Source organism: Hypanus sabinus, chromosome 18 (genome assembly GCF_030144855.1).
Source record: "Hypanus sabinus isolate sHypSab1 chromosome 18, sHypSab1.hap1, whole genome shotgun sequence".
NCBI classification, from domain to species: domain Eukaryota; kingdom Metazoa; phylum Chordata; class Chondrichthyes; order Myliobatiformes; family Dasyatidae; genus Hypanus; species Hypanus sabinus.
The window spans coordinates 44,169,143-44,190,613 of NC_082723.1; the positions used below are offsets into that span (position 1 = coordinate 44,169,143).

At 40.5% G+C, this 21,471-nt stretch overlaps 1 protein-coding gene across 3 annotated transcripts in view; it reads right to left on the reverse strand.

Annotated features, from left to right (window-relative positions):
- The window catches only part of LOC132407564 (astrotactin-2-like), a 1,730,264-nt gene that overhangs the window by 1,553,308 nt on the left and 155,485 nt on the right, over window positions 1-21,471 (reverse strand). The gene's annotated exons all lie outside the window — the stretch shown is intronic.

Consider the following 21,471-nt stretch of genomic DNA (forward strand, 5'->3'; position numbering starts at 1 on the left):
TTTGTGGCTCTGGAGGTGGACGGACTGGAGGCTGGTGCCAACGCCTGGTGCATCGTGGGAGACGGAAGATCAAAAGCAATGAGCTGGCTGCTGGCTGTGTGCCCAGAGACCCAAGTAAATTTGGGCACAGAGCACGGAAAAAGCGACGCAACAGACTTTTAACACCATAAATCAGCAAGTTATTTCGTTATGTCTCCCCTCTCGCTGTGAAACGGAGATGCCTCTTTTTGCACTTTTAGGGAGAGAGAGAGAGAGCCTGTGGTATGTCGAATTATCGGGTGAATGTGTAGTCTTTGGGGTACTGCAAGTCTGTGTCTTTATTGATGCTTTGTTGCACATTTGAGTGCTCAGTGGGGGATGCCAATGCTTTTTGCTGGTGGGGGAGGGGGAATTGTCACTTTGCTGCTGTTTGTGCATGGGAGGGGGGAGCTGGGGGGGCTTTAGGGTTCTAACATTTAACTGTCATTCATTCTTTGGGGCTGTGCTTTGTTTTTGTGGATATTTGCAAAGAAAAATAATTTCAGGATGCATATTGTATACATTTCTTTGACATTATAAATACCTATTGAAATTTCCACAAATGTATCATGGAGAGCATTCTAACAGGTTGCATCAATGGTTGGTATGCGGGGTTACTGCACAGGATTGAAGTCTGCCGCAGGGCATTGTAAACATAGTCAGCTACATCATGGATACTAGCCTCCATAGTATCCAGCATATCTTTGAGGAGCAATGCCTCAGAAAGGTGGTGTCCATCATTAAAGACCCCCATTACCCATGTCATGCCTTGTTCTCATTGCTACCATCAGGAAGGAAGGCACACACTCAACAATTCAGGAACAGCTTCCTCTCCCTCTGCCATCCGATTTCTAAATGGACATTGGAGTCATGAACATTACCTCACTACTTTTTTATTTTGATTTTTGTACCACTTAATTTAACTGTAATCACAGTTTTTTTTCGCTACTATCATGTATTGCACCGTAGTGCTGCTGCAAACTGAACAAATTTCACAACCTGTGCCAGTGATATTAAACCTGATTCTGACTCCGATTCTGACTTTTCAAAAGAACAAATCTTCAATTCTTTCAACTGCAAATTCTATCTCCACCATTGATGTTTCCGAGAAAGGAGAAGGAAGGAATCATGCTGAATATATTTGTATTCTTTATGAGTTCAACTGAGCATTTTCAATGGGAAGGAGTTTGTGATCCAAGGACGAGTGTTGCAAAAAGGCAGGAGACAATTTAAAAATCTATAATTAATATTTTATGTTTCACAAGAAATATGTTTAGTTAACCCTTTACAATTCACTGAAACTGCACTCAGATGGGGGAAGAGGGGTGATACCAAATCAGGAATAGACATTGATCCTGTAGGACTAGAATGAAAATAAGAGTCAAGGTATCCCTAAGCCAGTGTTGTTCTTTCAAACAGTTTCATTCCTCTCAAGTTAATTATTTTCATTCTTGACTAATGAAAGCAGAGGACACTATGTACAAAGTACAAGTAGACGGTGAAATGGTCATGCTACAGGTAGTGCTACTCCGTCACTATGCAGTAACCCTGATTCAATCCTGATTTTCAATGCTTTCTGCACCCTAACTGGCTGAATCACTGTTTGGTGTGGGGGGGGGGGGGTAGAGGGGCACTGCACAGGATCAAAATAAACCACACAAAGTCGTAAACTCAGTCAGCTTCATCATAGGCACTAGCCTCCCTAGCATACAGCACATCTTCCAGGAGAGATCCCTCAAAAAGGCAGCATCCATCATTAAGGGCTCCCATCACCCAGGGCATGCGCTGTTCGCATTGCTACCATCAGGGAGGAGGTACAGGAGCCTGAAGACACACACTCAATGTTTCAGGAACAGCTTCTTCCCCTCTGCCATCAGAATTCTAAATGAATATTGAACTCATGAACACTATCTCACTACTTCCTTTTCTCTTTTTGCTCTACTTGATAATTTAACTCTTTTAATATAATATATTTACTGTAATTTACAGCTTTTACTATGAAGTATTACAATGCACTGCTACTGCATATCAACAAATTTCGCAACATATAAAAGTGATATTAAAACTGGTTCTGGTTCTGATTCTGAAAATTGAACCTTCTTTTCATGACTGTGTAGCTTCCTCCCTGGTGTGTAGGATTCCTCCCAAATCCTAGCGGTGTGCAGCTTGATGGTTTAACTGGTATGAGGGACAGAAGAATCATAGAAGTAAGTTGATGGGCATGAGAGACAGATTATCTTTTGAATATTCTACTCTACCATGAATTATGTTTTAAAATACTTTTTTTGAATTAGCAAGTGAGAGAGCAGCATCACTGAATGTGGGAGCCATTTGAAAAGAACATGTCCCATCGGCATGTATTTAAGGGGAGGGAGTAATTTCAAAGCAGATGTGAGAAGCATTGTTTTTACACAGAGGGTAAATGCACCTCCGAGGGTGGTGGTAGAGGCAGATATGTTCAGCACATCTAAGAGAAGTTTAGGTAGGTACGTGAATATGAGGAAAATGGAGGCATATGGACATTGTGGGATGGGTTTAGTTGGCCACTTGAATACTAATTTATTTGGTTCAGCACAACTTTGTGAGACAACGGGCCTGTTTCGGTGCTGTTTCTGTTCTCTGTTCTAATTGGCTTTGGGTAAATAATGGGGCAGATAAGTTGATGGGACATAGACTCAGTAGCCAAATGTCCTCCTTGTTCTTCAGAAGGAAATCTGAGATTTAAATCTGGATACACTCAGCAGACTGGTGTTGTTTTTGTCTCCACAAATGCTACCTGATTTGCTTAGTGTTTCCAGTACCATCTATTTTTATTTGAAATTCTCAACGTCTGCTGTGTTGAGTTTCATTACTAATTACCATTATATGCATTTTAATGTATACATCATAAATACTTTTTATTTATTCTTATCACTGCAAAACTTACTAAGCTGGAATACTGGGGCTTAAAGCTTCTGAATTCTTACAATAATATTAGAAATGGAACCTCCAAGAGGACCACAACTTTGTCATGGTTTGGAGGCTTGTGTGCCTCAATGAGCCAGAGAGCTATGCTGGCTGGAGTCAGGTTCTTGCTGGGATCACCCATGCCAAACAAGTCAAAGAGTAAAGGACAGACCAAGAGTGGTCCATCAGTCCTCCAGGTTCGGGGGTACAGAACCAGCAATGAAAAATCCTTTTACATCTGATGTGAGGTATTCCTGAATCTCCACCTGGGATTTGCATGACTGACAGTAGTGAAAACTGGGAGGAAACAACTGACACAATGAAGGAAACCCCTAACACTGCCAGAGATGGAGGACCTTCATTGCCAGTGCTGTAACAGACAGTAAGTTATTAAGTATTAGAAAAGAAAAAAAAATGAAGAAGCAATGTAAACCAAGTAGAAACTTGAGTTATTTTCCCTGGAGCAGAGGAGGCTGAGGGGAGATCTCCAGTTTATGATGGTGGTGACTTTGTTGACCATCAAATAGAATATAAAAGCACAAATGTAAAGATAAGGCTTTATAAGGCATCGGTTGGACTGCACTTGGAGTATTGTGAGCAGATTTAGGCTCCTTATCTAAGAAAGATGCATTGGCATTGGAGAGGACGCAGAGGAGGTTCACAAGGATGACTCTGGGAATGAAAGGGTTAACATGTGAGGAATGTTTGATGGCTCTATGCCTATATCTGCTCAAGTTTAGAAAAATAAGGGGAAATCTTACTGAAACCTATTGAATACTGAAAGGTCTAGATCAAGTGGATATGGAGAGGATGTTTTCTACAGGGGATGCATCTAGTACCAGAGGGCACAGCCTCAGAATTGAGGGACATCCATTTAGAACAGAAATGAGGAGGAATTTCTTTAGCCAAAGGGTGGTGAATCTATGGAATTCATTACCACAAACATCTGTGGAGGCCAAGTCATTAGGTATATTTAAAGCAGATGTCAATAGGTTCTTGATTAGCCAGGGCATCAAAGGTTACAGGTGGGGCTGAGAGGGATAATACATTCAGCCAAGATGGAATAACGGAGCAGACTCGATGAGCTTAATGGCCAAATTCTACTCTAATATCATATGGTCTTATGATCTAATACCATCATCATTCATACCCCTATTATACAAAATTAAATTGATTCAACACAGATAAAAATGTGTTTCCCTTTTATTCCTTCATGTTGGATTTTCATGATGACAAATGTTAACCATTCTGAAAACACAGACACATCTTCAGGGAGAACAGCAGAGTAATGAGGTCCCTTCTTAGTTGCTCATTTAACAATGGAAGATTCTCATCTACACTCTTTTAAGTTCAGGCAATTAAGATCTCAATCCTCAAGGGGTTGTATTTTCACGTTGAATAGGAGCTACTCAAATCATGTTACTGCACACCTTAATGCCTGTATTTACAAGAAGGCACAAGGACACAAAATATTGGAACTCAGTCCATTAATTTTATTTATGCACTTCCCATTTGGAGAAAAAAAACAACATTTTGACAGGTAATCTTTAAAATTGTGTTGTTCTTTTTTAGAGATAACAACGATGGCCAAACTCTATGTAGGCTTTCACAGAAAAAACAAACTTCAATTGATTCAACTACCTGAAATATATTACCAACTAGATAAAACAAGAAGCCACAAAAACAAGACCAATTTATTATGGCCCAGGAAAATAAAGAGGTTGCCAGGCAGATTTTAATTGAAGTGACACAATGTTGGCAATGAGCTGTTGATTGACCAAACAAGTAGACTTGTACTGCTATGTTTCTGCACCATGATTGGGTGGGAAGATGAAGAGAGACAAATTCCAGTCACTTTTACTGCAGAGGAGATTCATTAAGCAAGCAATATTGTTATCTAATTCATTTCTGCTCGTCTCCTTAGGCCATCGAATGTTATTTTTTACATTAATGAGCAAGCTGATCTTCTGCACCACAGCGTTGCTTCCATTCCATTCACTGCACAGATCTCTGCGTTACAACATGTGTTAGATCTCAAGAAGGAGGCAGCAGATGGTGACAATGCCACTTTGCCAGTTACTGCGCAGATGACTGGGTCACTTGACTGTGCATGAGGTTGCGTAGGCAGAGTATTGCCAGTTACTGGGACTGAGTCAATCCGCACAACCCAAGACTGTTCTCAATTCAACCTAATTTTCTGGTGAAGTTGCCCAGGCTTTATTCACAGAAACTGCTAACACTTGTTCCTTCTACTCTGTTTCCTAAGTAAATTTACATTTGTTTTCTTGCACAGAACATCGCTTCCCATGAGTCATGAACCCTTACCTTACACAAAATGATTGTCTAATATTGGTTTGTCAATGTCAGAGTAAGCGAAGAAGACAGCCAATAATTCATTTGCTCAGAAATACACACAAGACCATAAGTTACACAGGCAAAATGCTGGAGGAACTCAGTAGGACAGGCAGCATTTATGGAAATGAATGAGACCACAAGTGAAGTTGTTTCAGACTGCTTCACATGTAACATTACCTAAGCTGTAATATTCTTTGCATGGCTGTATTTTGTTACAGAGCTCTACATTATTATGGCACTTCATAGTTTATTCTTTGGTTTTAAAAAAGGTAATAACTGCTTTGAATAGGAAAATAGGCATCAATTTTCTTGAGACTCTCATGACCTCATCTTGTTCCAAAGCACATTGCAGGCAATAAAGCAAGTTTGAAATGCAGTTATTCTTGCAAGACATACTATATGAGCTCCCACAAACTGAAATACAGATAGTTTTGTCAATAACACACACTTCCATAATGCAAGTTGATTGTAATGTTATTGATTACCCTATAAACATCAAGCTCCTGAACCAACACGATAACTTCAGATGCCTCAACCCTGAACTGAATCCACAAGCTACAGACTCACTTTCAAGAGCTCTACATTTCATGCTCTCGGTATTACTTATTTATCTTTTTTTATTATTTGCATGATTTGTCTTCTTTTGCACATTGGTTGTTTGTCAGTGTTTGTTATTTATAGCTTTTCATAAATTCTGTTGTATTCCTTTATTTCCATGTAAATGCCTGCAAGAAAATGAATCTCAAGATAGTATATGGCCGACATATGTATACTTTGATAATAAATACACTTTAATCTTGATGGATTAGGGAACACTATCTTTATGACACAGACCACATTAGTTGCTAACGTTAAGTAAAAGTCTGTCCCGAGCCATATAGGCTTATCAGGCTGGTGCTTATGCCAGTTTTTGTGGCGTGAAGCGACTGAGAGTACGAGACTCCCCCACCTCCCCCACCCAGACAGGACACCAGCAAGGTTAACCCCCAGCATTTTGCCGGTACCCATTTTCAGCTGGGTGGACTGGAGCAATGTTTGGTTAAGTGCCTTGCTCAAGGTTCCAACACACTGCCTCACTGGGGCTCAAACTCACGACCTTCAGGTCGGTAGTCCGACACCTTAACCACTTGGCCATGCGCATATCATCATCAAGAAAACCTGATCAATGTTTCGAAGGAAATAGAACCTGTTCTGTTGCAAAGGGGCTTAGTTGGGACATTAACTATTGCTTAATGCAGAACTACTTGAATGATAATATGTAAACAGCAAGTTTCCTTTAATAATGCCAGTGGAAGAGTAAACAGTGACCGTGACAATGGGATAACTTCCTTGATCTTTCTGGAATACTAATGTGGGTTAGCCAACTTAAACCAGGAAGAAGAATGTAGGTTTTCATTTAATACTTCATCCGAAATAAATCTAAGTGCAAATAATAATAATGCGAGAAAGCTAGGCAGTTTTAATATCATCAGAGCAACATGTCCTTTTGCAAATTAGTTGATGCTAAGTGGGGAATGGGACTCTTGGGAATGTTCAGTATAGACTTGATATAGTGAACTAAATAAATGAGAAATAATATGTTATAAGCTCCAATTGATTAATTATGCTCCTCTGCTCAGTCTAGTTACGTCTTTAGTTCAACACCAGCATTTGCTGATGCAAGTCAGGCAGTCACTGGGGAAATCAGTGCTCCAAATTTGGAAAGGGTGAAATCTCTGCCTGATCTCCAACCACTTCAGCTGCCAGTCTAATCATTCCTGTAAAAACAGAAGTATGTGTTTAATGATGCTTTCACAAATTCAAAATTCCCTTTGCTGCCGGACTCTGATATTTATTGCCCTGTAATATATTTTGAACACTTGAATGAACGTTTGCACATGATGATCATGCCCCATGTTTGAGGCAGTATGTGATCTGAAAATATTATAAGCATTCTTGAGGCAGGTGGAACAAAAGGATCTCACAGTTATCACTCTGATCTATCACAAGCACAACTGGTAACCAGAAGCTGGATACACCCCAACATTCCTCCATACAGGCATAATTCAATACAACATTCACTTGCCTGTTAAGTGCAAGTCAAGCTGCAATTGCTACAGCAACTAAGTTTGATATACAACTAACTCCCTGTTTGAAGACGATTAACATTTGACAACTGCCCTCAAAGGACTACTGAGGAGACCACAGATCCAATGGCAAATGATGATTTGCATGTATGTATAGGGTTTCTCTGTAATGTTTCACTGCTAAGGCTAATGTAATGGCTTCTCTGTAATGTTAACTGATGAGGTAATGGTTTATCTGTAGCAGCAATGTTTGGGTTTTAACTAGAGATAACAGGTGACTAACCAATGGGGGAAATGTTATTCTTTCTTGTGTGTATGAAAGCTGTTGGTTTTGTGGGCTTTTGCCAGAAGGCGCCAGAGGGGAATGAAGAGAGGAGACATGACTTGAGCAAGTGGGTGGGCCGTCCAACTGGGGAGGGCTCCGAGCAGGGGTCCGAAGGAGGAAATTGATGGTGGAAGAAGAACTGCTGGACTGCGTGAGTTCCAACTTTGTGTGCACATGACTGTTTAATAAGATTATTGGCACCTTTTCTTTTATATTTTGTTTCTCTATTAACCATATAGTCAAAGTAAGAGTTATAAAGCTGAATCATTTAATTCCATATTGTGTACGGTTTGTTATTTTGAGGTACTGATTTGTAACAGGGGATACATCATGCAGCATCCACCCAAACGAGATTTTTTTAAGTTTGGCCGGGCAGGGGGTGGTTATTGCCCCCTAGATTAAGCCACTTGGAGTGGCGAGTGTTACATATGCATTTACAATAAATACATCCATGCTATTCTGCAGGATTTTTGCAGTGCAGTTACCCAACACCAGTCATCCTCAAACAAGAACAAGTGCATATGCTGATAGCCTATTTACATAACTATTGAATATGTGAGCATCAACATTCTCATCTGTAATGTTTCAACGTGGGATTTAACCATTTACATCTAAGTTAATGACTGCAGAGAAGCAACCTTAATCCAAAACACATTGGACGTTTTGCTAAACATGAAAGATTCATTTAATTAAAGGAGCAGGTGACAACAAGCAGTGAGTGCCACTGTAAAGTGATTCCCAGAGTCAAATCCTTCAGCACAATGAGATGTTGTCACACACACAGATAGTTCCCCCATCAAATTGGGAGTCGGGTAGGGCTGCCCATTCTCCTGCCTTGTTTGTGTGCTGCATAGAACCCTTCAGCAAATGCATCAGGAAGGATGAGAGCATAAGAGGGTTGACATTGTTAGACGGAAAAGACAAAGAAGTTAAGATCTTCATGTACTGTATGTGGACAATGTCACCATCTTCTGCTCTGATCCACAGTCTGTTTGCAGATTGATCAGTGTCTGTGATCAGTTTGCGTTGGCATCGGAGGCCAAAGTCAAACACTGGAAGAGCGAGAGCAGTGCCCTTCAGCAACTGGTCTTACCACACCAAAGTCCCCTTCTCTGTGAGGTCTGACTACCCGAAGTTGCTGGAGATCTGGATCAGAGGGCCTGAGGTGTGTAAAACAAGGGTTGTCCGGAGCAGATTGGGAAGGTCAAACAAAAGCTGGATCTGTGGAAATGGCATTCTCTGTCAATGACTGGGAAGAATTTGGTCAACAGGTGCAATAGGCACTTGGGGCGCCTCTATTTAAACACAGGACTGGCCAGTTTCTCAGTCCGCTGCCTCGTTACTACCCAAATGGCTTCCAGTTTATCTGGAGGTCCAAGATCGAGCAAATCACATGGGTCACCACGCACAGGTCCCCAGAGAATGAGTTTGTAAGTATAACCAATGTTACCCACATCCTGATGACTGTCTTCACATGTGGATGCATCAGGCAGTGTGTGGACAAAATGTACACAGGTCATGAACATCACTACATGCTGAGATTTTACCTGTTGCAGTGTTGTGGAGGATACACCTGGCCCTTTTACAACACCATGTCCTTGTCAGGTGGATGTTGCCACATTACCTGTCAGAGGAGGTCTGTCTAGTGAACATCTTTAACCCCAGGCCCATCATGCAGAGGTCAGCTCAGAACGTACTTCAGACACTGAGGGAGAGAGCGACTGTGGGCTTGTTCGCTGAGAAAATGGTCCAAACACTCTGGCAGAAGACCTCCGTGCCAGATATGACAAACAAGCATCAAGACCTCAGTTGGCTGGTGGTGAGAAGTGTTCTCGCAGTCACAGTTTTCCTCTAAAGACAACATATCACCCCCGTGTACACTGCCCTCAGGACAGTTGTAGTGGGGAAGAAATGGTCAACCACCTCTTTAGAAGAAATGGCCATCCACCTGTTTGTGGATTTGTCAAGAAAGCCTGGAATTGGATGCAAAGTTCTATGTTACGCCTCACACCCAGCAGCTGCATAACAGAGGACACTCTGCTCCATGGACTGTTCATAGGAACACGTCATGAGGCATACATCAAGTGCTGCTGGAAAGTCATCAACTCAGTCAAAATGTTCTTTCGTCTGTCTAAAACTCAATGACCTTCTGACACTGTGAGAAATCCATAAGGAACAGCCTCAGAACAGAGGCCCTCCATTTTGAACAGAGACAAAGAGGAATTTCCTTAGCCAGAAGGTGGTGAGTCTGTGGGAGTCAATGTCACTGGCGGCTGTGGAGACCAGGTCATTGGGTGTTTTAAGATGGAGGTTGACATGTTCTTGATTTGTCAGGGTGTGGAAGTTTACTGGGAGAAGGCAGGCGAATGGGGTTGAATGGAGTTGAGATGATGAAATGGCAGAAAAGACTCAATGGGTCAAATCGCCTTTTTCTGCTCCTGTGCCTTATAGTCTTTTGGAGTGCTGCTAGCTTGCACAGTCCAGGCTGCAGGAGTACATGCCAAGGGTCACTGTGAAGCTGAGTGCAGCCCATGTTAAGGCTCTGTAGGGAAGGACTGTAGTCTCGGTTCCTTCCACAACCACACATGGAGTGGTTGAGTTGGGTAGGGAAGCCCTTCATACAGTTAAAAAGGTACATCACCCCAGGGGCCACATGAGTGACAATAATGCTCTGATTTAAAAAAAAATACTAATTTAACACAACTGAAAATATTCAGGTTTTACACTGTTCCTACTTTTGCATATGTATAATTCTTATGAATAAGGTTTTTTTAAAAAATGTAAGTAGTCTCCATTCTGACTATTGCACTTACCTATATGAGATCCATTACACATATTTGGTCCGGGACCTTCTGCTTTTGTGATCAAGTGCTTATCCAGATGCTCTTTAAACATTGTGAAAAGTCCTGCCTCCATCATCTCATTTGGAAATGTGATTCTGATTCAAACCATTGTGAAAAAAGTTCCTTTTCATGCCTCTTCTAAACCTCCTACCTTTCATCTTTGATCAATTCTATCTTTCTCACTAGCTTGGTACAGTTACTTACCATCCACCCAAAATATCCCCTTCAAAATTCACTATCCCCCTTTGGGTTACAGAGGAAACAAACCCAACCTCGTCAATCTCTGTTTATTACTGAAATGCTCAATCTTGGCAACATCCTGGTGAATCCTGCTGAATCTCCTCCACTTCACAGCCTTCCGATAACATTCTCCATGGATACTGAGAAACATGGATACTCCGTGTATCTGGGAAAGGATCCCAATCAAAGGAACAGCCGCCATTCTGCACTGAGGGATTGACATTCATGTAACAGCTTCCCAGACACTTCCTTGGTTCTTTGAAGAAGAAACTGAAGTGTTGTTGAAGTGTGTAAGAGAGTGTATTGAATTGGTGGTGAAATAGAAGGAGGAATAGACATACCAATTGTATTGTCAGTATATATTATAAATAAAGTCACTTTTAGAAAAAAATAGTCTGTTGGAAATAATTAAAACGAGGAAAACTCTTCTAATTGTCTCTTGAAGTACACAGTAAGTTGCATCCAAAAGGAAAGCACCCACCCCAGACAAGCTGTTTTCTCTACTCTTCCAGCGGGCAGAGGATACAAAAACTTGAAAGTACGTTCCACCAGCCTCAAGGACCGCTTCAAACCTGCTGCTGCAAGTCTGTAGAATAGTTCCTTAGAATGATAAGATGGACTCATGGCCTCACAATCTACCTTGTTATGATCCTGTACCTTATCCTTAACCTGCACTGCTCTTTCTCGGTAGCTGTTACACTTCATTCTGCACTATGTTATTGGTTTGCCTTGTTCTATCTCAATGCATTGTGTAATGACTTGATTGATATGCACAGTATGGAATGCAATACTTCATTGTATCTTAGTAGATGTGACAATAATAAACCAAATTCAAAAGCATAAAACTGCATTGTCAAGGTGAAATAAAAGCCCCAAGAGAAATGCATGGGTAGAATTCATGTTGATTTTAAGTATAAGGTTAATTAATGCATTTGAAAAAGAAAATACTGAATACAGTCAGCATGTCAGGCAGTATCAGTGGAAAGGCAAACAGTTAAAAGTTACACTTGGGAGCGTTAATTGGATTTCTATTTTGGTTTTTTTTTCTGTCATTAATTAACAAAGTCATTCACACACAAAAAGAAGCACATCAGATGTTGTCAGCCCTGCCGGAAGTATATTATAGCTAGAGCAATAAGAGCAGGTGAAAATAGTGCAGTTAATCCAATGCAGACTATCTTGAACAAATCTGGAAAGAATTGGGAAAGACAGATGAAATTGAAATAAGAGGAAGTCTGTCTCCTGATCCTTCCTTTCCACCACAGACACCAATGGCGTTGCCTGGGAAAAGGAGCAACTCCACCTTCCAGGAATTTGTGAGAAAGTATTTATTACTAAGAGAAGGACAACTTTCTTCAGAAGATGCTTAACCAAGTGGAATTTCTACCACAGAGTGCCATGGGGACGAAGTCACTGAATATAGTTAAGGAAATATCAAGTCACAAAAATCCACTATGTTTAAGTCAATAAGGGAAACCAGAAGAAAGGAGTAATATGTATTCAGAGGGCCAGCCACAATCATGCACAATGCTTAAGCAAGCTTGAGAAGCCAAATAGCCTATTCCTCCACCTATTTTTCATTAATGCATGCAGCAAGTAACAGCTGCCATTAGGGCTTATAGTTTTTGTTCCTTCTCTGTGTATAAGTAAGCTATATCACATATTGTAGGAAGGAACAAATTGCAAGATGCTGAAATGCCTTTCATTAACTTGAACAAAATTGCAACCAAGTACCTGCAGAAACACATTTCTGTAGAGAAACTATGCTGAACCTCATATCACATGAAGGTATTTTTGGGTAACATTCACAGAGTTGCCCTTTGACTAAACTTTGTTCTCGTGGCACTTTCCCCTGCATTCAGACACCAGTAAATCAAAAAGAAGAAATTCAATGATAATGCCCTTGACGAACAGATTAGAAACAAAGCACAAACAAGACAGAATCTGCAGGTGCTGGAAATCCAAGCAACACACACAAAATGCTTGAGGAACTCAGCAGGCCAGGCAGCAACTACGGAAAAAAGTACAGTCGATGTTTCGGACCGAGACCCTTTGGCAGGACAGAAACACAGCCCTGCTGAAGGACCTCGATTAGAATCACAGCACTCCTTTTTCATTCTGTTTACATCCATGTGAATGCAGTTGAATCTGCAATTGAAAAGAGCTAACTTAATGCATCTGTAACTTGAGTCTAAAGAAGAGACTTGCATGCTGAGTAAGATAAACTGTTTCTATTCATCTTATAACTGGCCAGTTCTGTAAGGTTAATCATCCAGAACCCTGAACTCATTTTCTCTTCTTGGCATCGTCACTAAATAACTCATCTGGCAGTTTGTAGCATTCTCCTGTTTTCAGCCGCTGCAACTGATCTAACCTACATAACACTGCTATATATGTTTTCTTTGTTTTCTTTCTGACTGCCCTCATTAACACATCAACCAGAAAGCCCCATAAACACCACAATCATTTCAGCACCACTGGCCTTACCCCCATTAGGGATTTCCCCTTTGCCCTCTCCTATCCATCTGGCATACCTTCTGCCACTTTAACTTATTTCCTCACTTTCCCAGTTCTGATGAGGATCTTGAAGGCAAAATGTATCTTCTTTTTCTCTTTCCACAGATGACTTGCATTGCATGTCCAGTATTTTCTGATTTACTTCAGATTTTTAGCACCTGCACTTTTTTCTTTGAACTTCAAATTCAGTGAAGGAATTCATTCAGAAATATTTATCATCTATCATTCAGTACAAAGTCAGAAAATTTAACTGGCTTGATGTTCTCATGAACAAATTGTAAAGTCTAAGTAAAGGAGATTCAAAACACATTTCTGTGAAGAATCTTCAACTTACTGTGGCACAATGACATGCATTAGTAAAATGATCTGCAAATTTAAATATTAATAAAATTCAATATTATTATGTAAATTTCAGCATTAATTTGCAGCACAAGCTGCTGCCGTGATGGTAATGAAGTCAGCAGGCAAGCTTATTTACACTCTGAACATGCAAAGCATGCTGCGAAAAATATGCTCCCCCTTCCATACTCTCCAGTAACTCCATAACTTTCCTTCACTTAAAGGCAACTGAAATAGGATGTATGAAAAAAGCAGCCAAATAACAATGGATCAGGAGAAACATCCCAATTGATTTGCCACAATGATCGTTTCTTGTCTCAGTGATAAATGCACTTCCTCCTGTGGTATGGACCAGTACAATTCAAACACTCCTTAAAAAGGATAATCAGTTTTTGATCTGCTGGGTGTCTGTAATAGGCAATCACGTTTAATCTCTCTAATGAGATGTCATGAGCCTGAAACGCCAACACAGTACTTCTCCTCACAGCTGCTCCATGCCTTGTTGCGTATCTTCGATATTTTTTTAATGTTCAGTCATGTTCTGTCTTCAGTCCCTGAAGTCACTATAAGGCTGTGTCAATATCCTTGCATTGTAAGTGGGAAAATCAGCCAGAAATCATTTTTTGATTGCTATTGTGTGCTGCAGGCCTTCTGTACTGGGTGATTGGAATTTTAGTCTCAAGCATGCTAACATAAACAATCTAATAATCTGTCAGTACTTATTTCCATTTCTCATTATAAAGAACAGCAGCAATAATTACCTTTTATCTTGTGAAATAAATATTCAAATTCATCTCCTGTTGATCACACTATGGCTGCCATATGCCAATGACAGTGGATTCCACACTGCCTCAGAAGTTCAGGTCTATTGAATTCCAGGAAAATGCATTTCAAAGGTGGACAGAAATATGAGTTTTTTGCTTACAACGGGAGAAGTATCTTGTTAATGAGCAAGCAAGGTTTTGGCAGCTGAAGACCCAGTGGCAGGTGTGGATTGATAACTATTTGTAATGAACAGGAGCAAAAGTTGAATGGCCTTCCACTATTTTGCCAACTGTCCATGTTTCAAAGAACCAGAGGAACAAGAAGTCATATAGTCAAGCCCCTCAGCCTCTCATGTACATGTTTACCAAACCATTAATCTCACATGCCACTGCTTGTTTCATAGTCTTCTTTGCCTTGCCAATTCAAATCTTCTCTTGATGCATCATAACAATTTCGAGAGCACTTACCTCCATGCTTAATCAGGCAGTACCTTACAGATTCCAATCACCCTTGATAAAGTTCTTCTCCAAATCCCTTCTAAACCTTTCACCCTTAAACTATTCTCTCCAGTTTTTGATACTTCTGTGATGTGAAAACATTTGCTACAATGAGTATTCAGAGGATTGAGGGGCTGGCAAACCAGAAAAAGAGTGGGGGAGGGGAGATCACCAAAGTGTTCAAATGGGTGATTGGCAGATGATCAATGGAACAGTGTTAATAAAAGTATGGATGAGGGGGTTCAGTAAATGATACAGATAAGCAATAAAAGGAGAAAATAAGTCAGCAGGTTAACACATTTTTGTAGAGGCAAACAGATTCAATGCTCCAGGTCAGTGCTCTAGGAATGAAATGGTTAATCTATGAGGAGGGATTGATAGCAGTCAGCCAGTATTTGCTGCAATTTAGAAGAATGAGGGGGTATCTCATTGAAAGCTACTGAATACTGAAAGGCCAAGATGGACCGGAAATGGAGTGAATGTTAACGGACAGTTGGAGAGTCTAGGACTAGAAGGTACAGCCTTGGAATTGAAGGACATCGCTTCAGAATAATGATGAGGAGAAATTTGTTTTGCTACATTGTGCAATACATTGCCACAGATAGCTAAGGAAGCCAAGTCATTGGATATATTTCAAGCCAAGATATATTTCAAGATAGGTTCTTGAATAGTAAGAGCGTCAAATCTTACGAGGAGAAGGCAGGAGAATGGGGTTTAAAGAGAAAACACATCAGCCATGATCAAATGACAGAGCAGACTTGAAGAGCCAAAAGGCCCATTTTTGCTTCTACTTCTTATAGCTGTTATCAGCACTGGAGAAGTCATTTGATGTTACAACTATATTTAAGAATACAATGAATATATCCAAGGAGACAACAGATAAATTTCTAGACGCAAAAGGCATGGGCGGTATTGGGAGAGACTGGGAAAATGTTTTTAGGACAAATCCTCAGCCCAGATATTATTGAACAGTAACAAAGGCTCCAAGAGGCAAACGGCCTAATCCTGTGCCTGCTTCCTTTGTTTCCACCTTTAAGAGAAGTGAGCAGTCCTAGTGGCAGTAGATGTAGGGAGCTCAGCTTAGGGCCATATTTGACAAGAGTTTGCCTGTGGTCTGACTCAGTCTCACAGAGTGCCCTTGAAAAGGATAGAGTTTATTGTTTAAGAAAGGAGCTTGTGATGAGTACTGTTGGAAATAGGATATCAATAACACATTTCCTTGAGCACTACAACACACAGTTGTGCCATTGACAACAATGCAACATATTCTTTGCCTTGGGAGAAATCTAAAAGACTGGAGAGGCTCTCCTGGTCAAGCGGCATCAATGGAGCCAAACAGAATTAACATTTCAAGTTGACAGTCTCTGAATTAAAGTACATCCCTTTATAACAGAGATGAGGAGAAATTTATTTAGCCAAATGACCGTGAATGTGTGGCATTCATTGGCACAGAAACCTATGGAGACCAAGTCACTGGGTATATTTAAAGCAGAAGTTGATGAGCGCTTGATTAGTAAGAGCGTCAAAGGTTATGGTGAGAAGGCAGGAGAATGGGGTTGTCAGGGAAAATAAATCAGCCATGTTCAAATGCTGGAGCAGACTTTCTTTTTGCTGTTATCAGAACTAGAAAAGTCATGTGATGTTACAATTACATATAAGAATATGACTCTCTGAACCAAATACCTCTACCATTTATTTCCAATTTCCAGCATTCTCATTATTTTACTTTTGTAGATATGTTTGACATCATGACTGTGACATTAAACTGCAAGTTTATGACTATAAAAATGAATAAGACTCCACCAGGGCTGCAGACCCAAATGAAAGAAGTTTTAATTGTTCATTGAACATTCAATCCTTCCTGACCTGTGGCTGGATTTGTCTCAAATGAATATATGGACAATTCCCTTCCTGTTTAGGTTGCAGAATTTTTAACTTCTTTCATGAGCAGTTGCTGATTATTTCAATCTCGTCTCTGTCTTCATCTGGACATCAATGATGAATCTTTGATGTGCTTGGCCCAATGTCAATGCTTCCATAGCATCAGGTAAGTTAACATTGTTCATGGAATCCAACAGCAGATTCTTTGGAACCACCACTTCAAGTGCTACAGATGGGGTAGCATATCATATAGCTAAGCTCTTTTCTCCTAAAAATCACTCACAACCTTCTATAAAGGCCTAAGACGATTATTATTTACTTTAATAATAGACATCCCTTAGTCTCGAGAGATCATGAATTTGCACCTTGGAAAGCTTCCAGGGCACAGGCCTGGGCAGGGTTGAATGGGAGACCGGCAGTTGCCCATGCTGCAAGTCTCCCCTCTCCACGCCACCGATGTTGTCCAAGGGAAGGGCAAGGGCCGATACAGCTTGGCACCAGTGTCGTCGCAGAACAATGCGTGGTTATGTGCCTTGCTCAAGGACACAACACGCTGCCTTAGCTGAGGCTCGAACTAGTGACCTTCAGATCACTAGACCAACACCTTAACCACTTGGCCACGCTCCAACACTATTATTGACTAACGATGCATATTATACCATTCAGTGAAGAAAATCTGCCCCAGATGGAACTGGTGAGAGTACAAATATTGTTTTACCACATTTCCATGCATAATAGCTTCTAATTCAATCATTTAATGCCCTCAGACAAGTGGTGAACAATTCAGAGTTAGAGGAAGAGTCAAAAATGGATCCATATGAACAGAGCACGATGAGTTTCCAGGTGAGTGTAGTTGCAAATAATTAGAAGACCACAAATGGATGTTTGACAATCCAGAGGTAAGCTTGTATGAGTGGGAAGGGAATACACAAGCCAAAAATGGAAATAGGTGAGGACACATGAACAGCAACTGAGTGAAGAGGAGAATGGTAGTGTCAATATTATCAGAGGTTACAGACAAGTCAAGGAAAATGAGAAGCAGTAGTTTGGAGAACAAAACAAGAATTAAATAACACTGATAAATGTTTGAGGTTGAAGTTTAAACCTGACAGCTTCAACTTGAAAATGATAGTTTCATAGAGCGGGATCAGAAGTGTGCACTCATTTTTGGGAGGGTGGGTGGAAATCAGGATAAAAGTACTGCTTTCAGTGGTCAGAATGGGAAGCTGTAGTTTGAGGGAGCATGTACTTGGATGTGAGAAATCATGGACAGGCACAAATTGGGGTTGTGAAGATTGATGATGACAGTGCAGGTTTAGGCAGTGCAGATGAAATCCAAAAGCACCTTACTGGTGTATCTGGCAGGAACAGCATCTGAATCTAGTGCTGTGCTGGTAAGACCGTGTCGACTCAGGACTGCCCAATGGTGGCTGTAAGCAGGATAACATGGTCCAAGTTCCCACCAATCTTTCAAACCAACAACTGCATAGAAAACTTATACTGTGTATTCTTCTTATGGGAGTTGCTTGGTGGGGGGAGGGGGCTCAGGGACACATGCATGGATTAACATGGTCAAATTTATACAATACTGTATAGAAAAATAATTTGGAAATTGTTTTTAATCACATTTTGCTCTAGAAATATATCTGAATTGCACAATGCCAAAAAAAATCATGAAATTAAATTTTGCAGCATCAGTGAGGTTTTGAGCTTCAAATGCTGCTACCATACTTATGAAAACATTCCTGATGTTTACAGTGATGGATCCAGCTCCCTCATCCTGGAGCCATATTAAAAGACACACTCCTTTCTTATTATTCCACAACTGCCACCAGCACATAAAATTTGAACTTGATTGTTCAGTCACTATTCCACTGGAATCCCAATCTCCATATAGGTGTAAATCTGTTTTCTCAAGTAGGCATACCAGATTGGCAGGAATTTGATTAAGATGATGGAATAACAGGAGAAATATCAATCTGAAAGCTGTTGAATTAATATTTATTCAGAGAGTAATCAATATTTGATGTGGGCATACTTCAGGCACCAACAATGAGTTTCGATTTAAAACTAAAATTCTCGTACTTGTAGACATGAAAACACAAGTACCCACAAATTAATATGAAACCTATCAAATACTGAAAGGTCTTGATAAAGCGGTCATGGAGAGGACATTTCCCCTAATGGAGCAGTCTTGGACCAGAAGGCACTACCTCTGAATATAAGGATGTTCCTTTAGAACAGAGGTGAGGAGGAATTTTTTATGCCAGGTGGTGGTGTATCTGTGGAATTAATTGCCGTATGCCATCACTGGGTATAGTTAAAGTGGAAGTTGATAGGTTCTTGACTAATAAGAGTGTTAAATGTAACAGGAGAAAGGCAGGAGAAAGGGGTCGAGAGGGATAGTAAATTAGCCGCAATGTAATGGTGGAGCACACTCAATGGGCTGAATGGCCTAATTTTGCCCCTGTGCCTTATGGCCTCATAGAATGTCATATTATGACAGTGCCAAGCATCTCCAACAACATCAGCTGCTCAGGTCAGATCATAGGTTTATGTCAAAATTCTGATTTAAGACCACAGGATGCATTCTGGATCAAATCTTCCTCAAAGTAATGCGGATCCCAACTATTATTGAAATTCAGACAGCACATGCCTGTTTAGTGCTCCTGGCCTTCAGGGTTCATTTCTATTCAGCTGCAAGTGATGCTATAACCAGTATAATAAAGTGAGAAGCAACAGGAAGGGACAACATTGTATGTTGATAATGTGGTTAAGAAGTGCATGGGATGCTGGCTTTCATTAATTGGGGCATTGAACACAAGGAGTCGGTGCTGAAAGTATCGAAAACACTGGTCAGTGCTCAGATGGAGTACTGGTTATCACATTTTATGAAAGATATGACGGCGCTGGAGAGGATGCAAAGGAGATTCAGCAGGATGCTGCTAGGTTGGAGCCATTCAGTTTTGAGGAGAGACCGGAGAAAGTGGGTCTGTTTTCCCTGGTTGAAGGTAATTGAGAGGAGAGATGGTTGAGATACATAAAACTGAGTGGTATAGACAGGAAAATATTCCCCATTATCAGTGGTAAATGAAACTAGAAATAGATTTCAGGCAAAGGGGAAGACGTTTAGAGGGGCTTCTTGGGAGAGTTTGGTGAGTAGCTAGAATGTCCTACCCAAGAGAGTGCAGTGGACACAAGAGTTACTTACAACATTTAAGTGTTTAGGTGAGTTCTCAGATCACCACAGCATAGAAGGCTACAGGCAAAGTGCTGGAAAATTACAGATGGGTGTCCACTGGTCATCTCAGTGAGATAGACCAAATGGCCATTCTCTGTGTTCTAGGTCTATGATTCTGGCCATGTTCTCATCCGCTCCTTACCTTTTTCAAATTATGACCAAGTGTTTGTGGTTGAGATACCACACTGGAAGGGAGGGGCTTGTGGCCAGGTTGGCTGCCCATTCTTCAGTCATGAAAGACTGACAGGGGATAACTGCAGAACCCAAAGCTCTACAGATGCTGCCTGACCGACTGAGCTCCTCAAGCAGTTTGTCTTATTATACCATCTGCAGTCTCGTATCTCAGAGATTTAAATATCTCCATCGGGGCTCCAACAGCCTCCTCCTTGTTCCCCATGGCTGAATGTGATATATCTTATCAGGCTCTTGGGGTTTATTAACCTATACACCTGCTAAACATCTCATACTTCCTGCTTTTCAATTTTAGCATGCTCTAGAAAGTCCATCCCAAATGAAATCTCCAACTAAGATATCATTCTCCTTAGTGAATATAAAATGAATTTGCCTTGGGTTCAGAAACTCCTTCAGAACTTAATATACATACAGCATGGATCCAACAATGTGATTCTTTGCTGGGAATAATAATCCCATTATCTCTTAAACACAGATCTACTGAGGCTAGAATCCAATGTGGGCTCCTTTCTTTTGTGCAGTATAGAAGATTAGAAATAAACAACAAACCTAATCCTTAATCCTATATTCATGAGAGTTATTTCACATTAAACCAATAGGATCACAATGCTCATCAAGCCTAAACTGAACCATCAAGGAACTGCAGCTTTATCAACAAGCACAGAATAATCAATCAGGGAAAAGTAACTTGTGAGAAACATCAACAGAGTTAAGGAATTAGGAAGATTGTTTCACCATACTTTTTTTAAAGTTATAACAGGGTAAAAATGAAAACACATGTAAAGAATCAACAATGATTGTTATTTAAACAAAGTCCAAAATTCAATGTGCAAAGTACATATATCTCACCATATACAACTATGAGATTCATTTCCTTGAGGGCATACTCAATAAATCTATAGGATAATAACCATAACAGGATCAATGAAAGACCACCCAACTTGGGTGTTCAACTAGAGTGAAGAAGACAGCAAACTACAAAATACAAAAAAGAAAGAAATAGTAAGAATAAATCAATAAGCAATACATATTGAGAACATTAGATGAAGAGTCCTTGAAAGTGTGTCCATTGGTTGTGGCAACATTTCAATTTTGCAGCAAGTGAAGTTATCCCTTTTTGTTCAAGAGCCTGATGGTTGAGGGGTAGTAACTGTTCCTGAACCTCGTGGTGTGAGTCCTGAGGCTCTTGTACCTTCTTACTGATGGCAGCAGCGAGAAGAAAACATGATCTGGGTAATGCAGGTCC